Source organism: Archocentrus centrarchus, chromosome 21 (assembly GCF_007364275.1).
Source record: "Archocentrus centrarchus isolate MPI-CPG fArcCen1 chromosome 21, fArcCen1, whole genome shotgun sequence".
In the NCBI taxonomy this organism is placed as follows: Eukaryota; Metazoa; Chordata; class Actinopteri; order Cichliformes; family Cichlidae; genus Archocentrus; species Archocentrus centrarchus.
In genome coordinates this window covers 301662-312443 of record NC_044366.1, presented here as the reverse complement: position 1 = coordinate 312443, position 10782 = coordinate 301662, and the positions used below count along the sequence as shown (strand labels likewise).

At 41.5% G+C, this 10782-nt stretch overlaps 1 long non-coding RNA gene across 1 annotated transcript; it reads left to right on the top strand.

Annotated features, from left to right (window-relative positions):
• Positions 1-5590: 5590 nt before the first annotated feature.
• LOC115801159 (uncharacterized) lies at positions 5591-8412 on the top strand. The gene is made up of 4 exons (XR_004021719.1): positions 5591-5734; positions 6455-6657; positions 7060-7145; positions 8136-8412. It is a non-coding gene; the product is annotated as an uncharacterized LOC115801159 (long non-coding RNA).
• Positions 8413-10782: the final 2370 nt, after the last annotated feature.

Sequence of the window (10782 nt, the reverse complement as noted above, 5' to 3'; positions counted from 1 at the left end):
CGCTCACCTTTGTTTCTGAGAATGTCACTTCAAAAATGATTGCATGCTGTCAGCTCTCATGGGTGAAGTCTGGCTTTGAGGGTTGGAGAAAAAGCTTTCCGGCACCTTTGGATTTCCAATTCAGCTCTGAAAGAGCAAAGACACAAACTACAATGATGTATGAACTGGACATGTTTGATTGTTGCTGCAGCACAAAACAGGTTTACAAACTGGTAGCTGATATAATCTGAAGTATTAAACAGTCGCCTCAAGGCGCTTTGTATTATGGGTAAAGACCCTACAATAATACAGAGGAAACCCAACAGTCAAAACGACCCCCTATGAGCAGCACTTGGTGACAGTGGGAAGGAAAAACTCCCTTTAACAGGAAGAAACCTCCAGCAGAACCAGGCTCAGGGAGGGGGGTCATCTGCTGAGGGGGGGGAGAGACAGGACAAAAGACACACTGTGGAAGAGAGACAGAGATTAACAGAGGTGGCAAAAGTACTGACATTCTGTACTTAAGTAGAAGTACAAGTACTTGTGTTAAAAAATACTTTGGTAAAAGTCGAAGTACTTACTCAAAGTAAGAAATTAAAAGTAGTTCTTTGGAGGACGTTTCTACCTGCTATTTTTCTGTAAAGCTAACTGAACCTTGTTATATATTATTGTAATAATATAAAATAATACATGAGAATACAAATGTTATTCCAATCTAAATTTTAATTCTAATGAATGTACTCAGCTTGAATCACAAACTGTGAAAGGGAATTTAAACACAGCTCTGTTCTCTGTGTCCTCCATAGTAGAGGGTGACTGTGCCTCCACCTAAACACCAACATGAGGATACTCAGGGGTTACAGTGGGATTCAGAAGGTGGAGGAACCCTAAGATCAGCTGTAGGGGCTCTGCATGGGGAGAAGAATCACAGCTTTCTATTGTGAGCTGCAATAAATGATGTTGGTGTGCAGGCTGTGATCAGCTGACCTGCTGCTGCTGCTCTGAGGTTTACTGCTCTGTGTGGATGAAGTGAACTCACAAAGATGTAACCCAGTATTTCACAGCTATCTGAGCTGATCTCCATCCCCTACACTGACAGCATACAGGCTGTAGAAATGTTGGATTCAGTGAATGAATCTCAGCATCAGCAGCTTTGATTCAAACTCATCTCTGCTGCACTGATGTAAACCTGTAACTGTGACCATGAACACAGCCTCTGTGCACCAACACAGAGCTTTACTGTAAATACAATACAAGCTGACCTGTTTATTACACACTAAACTGCAGTATTTTCATTCAATCTTTGAATTACGGGTTAGGGTTAGGTGGTCTTCACTACAGCACTGTGGCACACAGCTTATTCTGCTAGACTCTTGTTGGTGTTTATTTTATTAGATGAGTGAAGTCTGAAGAAACAAGATATGTTGGCAATTTACACATTTAACTGCCAAATAACAAACGATGGCATATTTTTTCGATGGGTGGCAACCCTAGTCTATACAATAAGGACCTAATCAAGATTAGAGCGTAAAGACTTTCTATTTTCAAAACAGAAAAGTCACGTAATGTTAGCTAGCTAACAAATTGACTAATGCTATCCTAGTATATTATTTAATGGCTAGAAAAGACAGAAACATGTACCTCCATAGTCAGACAGGTACTGTTCAATGTAGCCTTTGTCCAGTTTTGAAGATGTCAGTGAAAACTGTACAGGATCTGTCAATATGTTGTGGCAGTGCACTAAAATGTAAGCAAATTTATTAGGTCTAAATAATTTGGTCCCATTTCTTCCTAGTATTAGTCATGATATTTGGCCATTAACTTTTTATCATCAATTTTATTTCTTATTATTTATAATTTATTTATTTTGCAATTTATTGTTTTATATTTATCTATTCTGTAATGTATTTTCAATTTAGAGATTGAAGCTTGAGAAGTGTACTAGATTTCAAGGTATTCACTGTTCTTTAAGTGAAATTAATCTCCATTGTGTTTACTAAGTCGTTAGGCTGCTGGCCCCGCAACCCTGCCCCAGATAAGTGGATAAAATGGATGAATGGATGAATGTGATTATGATTTTTTTTTTCCATAGATGAGGTTTTGACCATAAATTACTACATACGTTTACAGACATGGAAGTAAACTGCAACTTGCCTGTGGTAAAATGTGTACTAAGTACAGATTATTACAAAATTAATGAATTTTTGAACAAATGCTGGATAGGTTTAATTGTATAAATTTTTTTTTTTTTATTGAAAAAAAGAAGTTTATGCATAAAGTGAAACAACTGCCTGTTGTTCTGAGAACCTCAGTTCCTCAGTTTTTCAAGCCAATTGAAATGAAATCCTAAAGGATTTCATTTAAATTGGCTACAGAATCAGTCACAAGTTTGGACACACTTACCCATTCTTATGAATGGATAAGTGTGTCCAAACCTTTGACTGCTATTGTACCCCAACAATCAAATGATCCCCTTTGAGCAAGCACAAGGCAACGGTGGGAAGGAAAAACTCCCTTTAACAGGAAGAAACCTCCAGCAGAACCAGGCTCAGGGAGGGGCGGTCATCTGCTGGGACCGGTTGGGGTTGAGGAGAAAAAGAGCACACACATCTACTTGGGTAGTACAGCAACATAAGGCTCTTTGGACTGTGGGTGGAAAACAGCGGTCCATTATTTAAAAGGGAACTGGACCATGCTGAAAGTGTCAGTAGGGTTGGAGGAGACTGCAGGCCCAGTCCCATGAAGATAAGCTGATACATGATGCATTGTAGCTCTACAATGCTGAGATGGCCGTGAAAGCTGAATAGATTAGAAGGCCTCCCACAGCAAGACCCAAACCTACTTTAAGTAGGCATTTGGCACTGGGAAACCACGAACCACTGTTAGGAGGCATTTCTTCAACAGGATTCATCATTTCTTCAGAGTCAGCCAATATCTTTTCCTCCTGGAGCAAACTCGGCTGCTCCTTAAGATCTTGGGTTTTCTGTTTCTTAATTTCTCTGTCTTCATTCAGATCATCTATCTGGTCCTGCTTGTGTGCAATTAGCTCTTTTATTTTATCTTCAATCTTCATGATTTGAAAATGAGCCTCTCCCATTTCATATTTAAGATCTTGTATAACTCCTGTGAGCTCTAAAGACTTTTTAATTAGTTTGTCTCTGTGCCCCTCCGCCTGGGTCAGCACCCTAACAATGCGCTCGTGTTGATCATCGAGAATTTCTTTTCTTCCCTGAAGATTTAGCAGTGTCTTCCAAACTGTCTTAATCTCTGCCTCCATTTTTGCGATCTGATGTTCCACTTGGGCCTCATTGTCACAATCAGCCTCATCCAGCCACCATTCAAGTTCATTTATTTTTTCTTTCAGATTTCTGATCTCCTTATGTTTTTTATCAATAAAGCTTTGGAGATCGGCGAGTTCAGCAGTGAGACTCTTGTTTTTTTGAGCTACGATTTTCTCATTTTTATCAAGAGTGCAAATATCTGCCAATACATTTTCATTCTCTGCATTTTTTTGTCTTAACTGAGATTCAAGCCCAGTCAACTTATCCCTGATGCTCTTATTCTGCTTCTTCAGATCCGCCTCACTTTCCTTTAGCTGAAATATCTCAGCTGGAATTTCAGAACGTTTCTTGCTCTGCTCCGCAGATGTAACGTTTAACTGGCTGTCAGCAGCAGTCGCACATTTCTCATTCTCAGCCTGAAGCTCCACAGGCTCAGGTATTTCTCTTGTCAGTTCCTTCTGTGACATTGTTGTTTCGTTTGTTTGTTGGCTGAATTAATTTGCTAAACCTTTGGTCTACCTATACATACCCTCTGGTGCCACAACCCTTGCAAGGTCACTGTCCAGCGCTTTGATGGGCGATGACGTCATTCTACTTCAAAGCAACTCTGCTCAGCGCTTTTTCCTGTGAGAAATTGGAAGTTATTGCTACGATCAAAGGCAGCATTCTAGAATGTGCATTTTAGCTCCGAGCGTTCTACACATGGAAACAACATATATGAACAACATATATATAGTATATGAAATTGTTTTCTCTGCAACAATCCCAACAATGATAATAATTATAACTAGAAGCACTCAGAGAGCGCAAACCTCCGCCAAGGCCATAGGGTCACCGACGCTGTAATACTTGTATCTAAATACTGTGAAATAATCTTTCATCTTTCCCAGACAACAATAACCTCCTATCCCGCAACAGTGAAGAATCCTTAAAAAAAATTCCTGGATCCAGATCGTGATCCGGATCACCGCCAAAATTTATCACTTCTTCCTCTTGTCATTTCCAACCAGTCCACATAATTTCATCGAAATCCGTTCATAACTTTTGGAGTAATCCTGCTGACAAACAAACAGACAAACAAACAAACAAACAAACCAACGCGACCGAAAACATAATCTCCTTGGCGGAAGTAATAATAATGATGTGAGGGATTTACTTTTTCAGCATATTTATTTTTGTGGTATTTATTTTTTTGAGCCGTTCTACTTTAAATAAACTTGTTAGAGGTTTTATTTTTTGGTTTTATATATTTTTTCCGACTCTGCACCTGCCGCACATGGTGGTGTGGATGTCCGTGGATAATGTCCTGTTTTATATGTATTTACTTGGCCACGCCTTTGGGATTAGTCTGGGATATCCCACTGACTGCTCAAAATTTATTAAAGATTTTTTTTTTAAATGAAGTCCCCGGGATAATTTGACCAATCAGCCATTTTGACGGGAGATCAGCGAAGCGACAGGACGAGATTCTGCTCCGTCTTCCGCCTTTCCCTCCGGTTTCTCCACTTTGCCGTAATTGCGCTTCGCTCTGGTACCTTACCTAACGACGAATAAATAAATGAACTACAGTACCCATGACCCCCATCGGCCGTGACCATGGTGACGCGTATTCCCGTTGCTGTCCAGGTAAATTGCATGACTGCAGGTTCGCCCGCTTCGGATGTTATCAGGTCATTACTGACTTTATTAGCGGTTTTCAGGCCCGTAGATTTGGGCCAGCAAGAGCCGTCTGCACCTCGTAGTCAGTCACTGACAGAGGGATGAAGGACTACAGAAGCCATGCTCGCTGACTTTCGGCGGATGCAGCAGTGTTCAGGTAAGAGGATTTCAATGGACAGCGTTTATATATTGATATTAAGACAGTGAGTGTCAGTAAGCACTTGAAATTATATTAATGTGGTGTAAGAGAGCGCTGATATCACAACTCTGAGATGCATTTTTAGAGATTATTGCGGGTTTTGCCGTCTTTGAGGAGCTAGATTAAAGTTTCTGTGTAAATGTTAGCGGATATCGTAGGAAAGCGTTCACTATTTAAACAATGTTATGACAGAAATATAAGCTTCTGGACTTACTAGTTAAGTAAAATTATTCTCTTCAGCCACAGATTCCAAATAAATATCCCGATGAGCTTCAGTGCATCCATATTCAGTATCTGATTCATTGTCCTCAGCTTTAAACAAACCCAGAGATCATCTCTGTCTGTGCCGAATTGGACTTTTCCCACTTCTCTTTGTTGTGTCTCTGTCTTAACACCAGTATTTTTATGATTAGGTGAATTTGTTTTTTTATTCAGGTGTGGGAACAGTGGTTCAGAGGGTGCCCTTCAGGACTGTTAAATGAAGGTGGTGAGATGTACTGGATTAATCCCTGTGCAAAGATATCTTCAGATTACTGGAATGAGCACATCAGCCTCTTGTGAGGTCTGTCTAAAGAAGACTAACAAAAATTCAGTGCAGCGTCCTGAGAAGATGGATGTAAGAACAGAAGCACACAAACATGTGGTTATAGTGAGCTGCCAGTAATTTTAGATGGATTTGTTCCTCTAACTCATGTCTGTCTCTCTGTCAGCCCTGTGACACATTGGTGACCTGTCCAGGGTGAATCTGCCTGTGCCTGCTGGGATAGGCTCCAGCCCTCCGTCCACATCCTGACAATCAAATGTGGACAGACTACCGTAACTTCTTTTTTAAGAGTCATTTTATCATCTATGTGTTCTTGCATCATTTTAACTTCTAGAGTGTTCTTGGATTTGTGGTATTAATATTAGAGCTAGCCATCTTACTTACAGAATTCCTACCATGAGCCATCGCCCCTGAGATTATTCCTATATTTATATGAAGGCCAGCATAACTGTGCTGTGTACATGAAGAATGCCACTTACTGTCAGTTTTCTTCTTTTACACTGAAAATTATATGGAGAATTTAAAGAATCCATTCAGACTCTTTCTTAACTGCTTGCCCAGTTAGTGGAGCTCTGCAGTGTATCCCTGACACAGGGAACTAGGGGGTTACACCGGGACAGGCTGCCAGTCTGTTGCGATGTGTTAAGCAATGTATTCTTATTTAATTGAAAAATTAATGATTTTCAGTAAATTTATGATGCATTTTTGATTACTGATTCCAAGATGGCATAGTGGTCTTTATAGAAATCTTGTTTGGGATTTTAAATGTTATTTCTGTTTCCTGTTTTCCAGCGCAGCTCTGCAGTCACTGTCCAGGTGGGTCAGTGGGAGCAGAAGCCCTCTGCTGATGTACAGGCTCTGGTCAGCAACATCCAGCAAGACCCACACAGCCTCTGCCTGCTGGAGCTTTTTGTTTGCCTGTGACTGGAAAGTCAGATTTCTGTTCCGGGGGTTGCAGCTCCCTGTGCTGGAGAAACAGCCTGGCACCTGCAGAGGTAAGTCGGTTTGCAGAGGTCATTAAAACCCTCCCACCCTGGCTTTGATGTGTTGGATCTTATTAAACAAAACAGCAATATTTCAGTGGCTACTGCTTATACCACAGGCTAACACACTCTACAGATCTCTGATGGACTCCTTCAGCAAAGATGTTTAGTAGATGTTGGTCTGCAGTTTGATGCTCAGCATCTCCAAAGTTTTTCTTCTTTATTCATTCATACAAAGTAACGTGATATCTAGTAATAGTATAACTGTGTCAACCTGGTGCTCTACATTTACGAAAAATTAATATTGGAGTATGACTGTTGGACCCTGTGTATCTGTGTTCTCTGGGCTTTTCCAACCCCTTTTTGCAGGGTCAGAAAACAAAACCACGATTACTGTACATGTTTCTTTCTCAGGTGCACGGTGATATGATTGTGAGGAAGCAAAGCCCAGGAAGAAGGAATCCCTGCAGTCCTGTTCTTTTAGCTCCAAGCCTGCTCAGGTTAGTCATAGTTGCAGAGCACTATAACAAGTGCAATAACTGAGGTATAAAGTGTTTGATTAGACAGATGGAAAAGATTTTAATCTTAGGTAACTTCAACATGCTGAGCTCACAGAAACAGGAGAACAAAACTACCCTGATGTTTGTCACCATCAGCCAAGAAGAGCACAATAAAGTAATGACAAATGTGACTTTGGCCACAGTTCCACAATAATAATTATGCTCATAATTGATTGTTCCCATGTGTAAAATACTTGGAATGGTATAAAAGTCTGCAAAAGCTTTTATCCTTGTAACATCTGTAGCATCACCCTTACATAAGTCATGAATATGGGTAATTAGGTTCATAGCTTAGTGAGAGTATTATTATTTTTAATATTCAAGGTATCGTAAACTACAGTGGAGACAATTCTTGGAAAAATATTATGAGTTACTGCTTGAGCAAACTGTACAAAAACATCTACAGGAAAAAAGGGAAAACCGAGCATCGGGAGACGGGACAAACGCAGTGAATGCTGGGTAGCTGTGGGGTGTAGACACATGATGAGTGAAAAGTGGGAAGTGGAGAAAAAAGCTCAGTGCATCATGGGACGTTCCCAACACCCTAGGCCTATAGTAGTGTAACTAGGGGAGGTGGGGATGTTCGGGGTCACCTGATCCAGCCCTGATCATAAAGGAAAGTTTTAAGCCTAATCTTAAAAACAGAGAGGGTGTCTGTCTCCTGAATCCAGACTGGGAGCTGGTTCCACAGAAGAGGGGCCTGAAAACAAATGATATCATTCTGTATTCATTCAGAATCAGGAGCTGCTACACCACCTAACATCTCACTGGCCACGATTATGAAATGCTGCCACCTGTCCTCTGATCTCCTGTCTGTCTGTTCTACTGTTGAAATGAAGATTTAATGTTATCTAAATTTTAGCTCTAATGTTTAGTAGTATAAACTTTTAGCCTCTATATGTGATTTTCTCCAACTAACTTTAATCCCAGAGGAAGCAGCAGACAGTTTGAGGGGTTTGGGCTCACAGATGGTGACAGCATGGAGAGACTGTGGTCCTTCCCTGAAGAACTGCAGGAGTCACAGAGGAGATGAGTCCATCTCACTGTCTGGACTTGCTGACTGATTAAGTGGATTAGTATTTAATATCCATTGTAAGCGCTATTTATATCTACGTCATGATTTAAGGAAGTAATCATTTTGATGCACATTCTTAATTTTATGTTTGAGAATGTTTCATGTGTTGTTTCACTTTAGTTTGAAAGTTTATCCAGGAAGTTGAACTTTATTGTGAAAGTTTTTTGGTGAAAAATAAAGAAGCGGACAGTGGAGCGACACGATGGTTTTACCGTTGTCATCGTTGTTGCTGCTGATGAACCAATGCGTTAAAACAGTAACTGTTGCCAGTTCATCCCGAGTGTGGTTATTTTAAATATAAGATTAAGTTAGAACGAGAAGAATTGAGATAGCCACTACATCCATATTGATTATCAGTCTTCATTTTCACCATTGATCCACCCAGGGTCTTGGTGGGGATGGGCTCTATTCTGGGATCCTTGGGTGAAAATTAAGTTGTACCCTGCAGGTCTGCAGCCCATCAGTCATATCTAACATTTGATTCAAGATTATAAATCAAACTAAAATCAAAGCAGGCTTTTTGCATGGAAATGATCATTCTTTGACTCTCCTCCATCTGCTCCATCAAACCTCAGCAGTAAACATACACTGCTCAAAAAATAAAGGGAACACTTAGGGCTGCAACGATTCATCGATTAACTCAATTAAATCGATTCTAAAAATTTATCGACACAAATTTACTGTGTCGATGCTTCGTTTAAACTCTGCAGCGCTCAGCTGTCTCGGTGTAAGCGGCGCTCCTCACTAGCATTAGCAGCATTAGTGCTGACGTTTTTTTGTGGGTTTATTGGGGGCTGGCAAACCAACATAGAACTGCATTACCGCCACCTACTGGACTGGAGTGTGAATCACTCACGTATACACAAGCACACATTCTAAAAAGCTCTCCGTCGCTACGATGGATTTTATTTAACACAGAGTTGATCATCACTAGAGTTGCCACCTTTCTCGTAAAATACAGAACCCCGTATGTTACGGGACTCCGTGGAATACGGCTCCGTAACATGCCGTGTTCCGTACTTTACGGGACGGGTGGCAACTGTCGCTGACATGCATTTCCACGCCTCCACTGCTCTCTGTGTGTCTGTGTGTGTTGTGCTCGCTGAGAATTTCAGCTGCTATTTTTGTCTTTACTTCAGCTGTAGCTACCAGAACTGGTTTGCTAGCGAGCGCGGGCCATTAGCACTAGCGATGGTTCGGTACGGGAAGGCCCGCCCCCCAGGACCGAGGGGCTCCTTCAAAATATTTTTTATACTTTAATCCCTTATTAGTGACTAAATATAGACCTGCAGTAGAAACGTATTTTCGAGAATGCTTGTGAATACAAAGCATTACACCATTACTCACACATGCGCCATGGCTCCCGCAGCCACTAGTTTTTCAAAACACTCATAGCAGGCAGCGGTTTGAACTGCGCAAGCGCAAAGAGGCGAAGCTGTGACGGTGAGCTCAAGTAGTGCAAAAGGAAACGTTTTTCCAGCGTCCAAAACAGCAGCTTTTTCTTTTAGTAACCACCATTAAATCTGTGAAACAGCTGGAGGTCCTTCATCAAGCACCTGATCAGCAAGTGTTAAGGTGAAGAAAAGAGAACTTTGTAGCTGCTCCATCCACCGCTGTTTGTTCACATGGCGACAAACTGCAGTACGGAAGTTAAAATATGCAGATAAACTGTTAATAAAAAAAAAGTATTTCTTATCCGATTACTCGATTAATCGCTGGAATAATCGATAGAATACTCGATTACTAAAATAATCGTTTTATGCAGCCCTAGGAACATTTAAACAACACAATATAACTCCAAGTAAATCAAACTTCTGTGAAATAAAACTGTCCACTTAGGAAGCAACACTGATTGACAATCAATTTCACATGCGGTTGTGCAAATGGAATAGACAACAGGTGGAAATTATTGGCAATTAGCAAGACACACTCTATAAAGGAGTGGTTCTGCAGGTGGGGACCACAGACCACTTCTCAGTACCTATGCTTTCTGGCTGATGTTTTGGTCACTTTTGAATGTCGGTAGTGCTTTCACACTCGTGGTGGCATGAGACAGACTCTACAACCCACACAAGTGGCTCAGGTAGTGCAGCTCATCCAGTGTCCAGAGGCTGGAGGTGCTACCAGGAGACAGGCCAGTACACCAGGAGACTTGGAGGAGGCCGTAGGAGGGCAACAATGCAGCAGCAGGACCGCTACCTCCACCTTTGTGCAAGGAGGAACAGGAGGAGCACTGCCAGAGCCCTGCAAAATGACCTCCAGCAGGCCACAAATGTGCATGTGTCTGCACAAACGGTTAGAAACCGACTCCATGAGGATGGTATGAGGGCCCGACGTCCACAGATGGGGGTTGTGCGCACAGCCCAACACCGTGCAGGACGCTTAGCATTTGCCAGAGAACACCAGGATTGGCAAATTCACCACTGGCGCCCTGTGCTCTTCACAGATGAAAGCAGGTTCACACTGAGCACATGTGTCAGACGTGATAGAGTCTGGAGACGC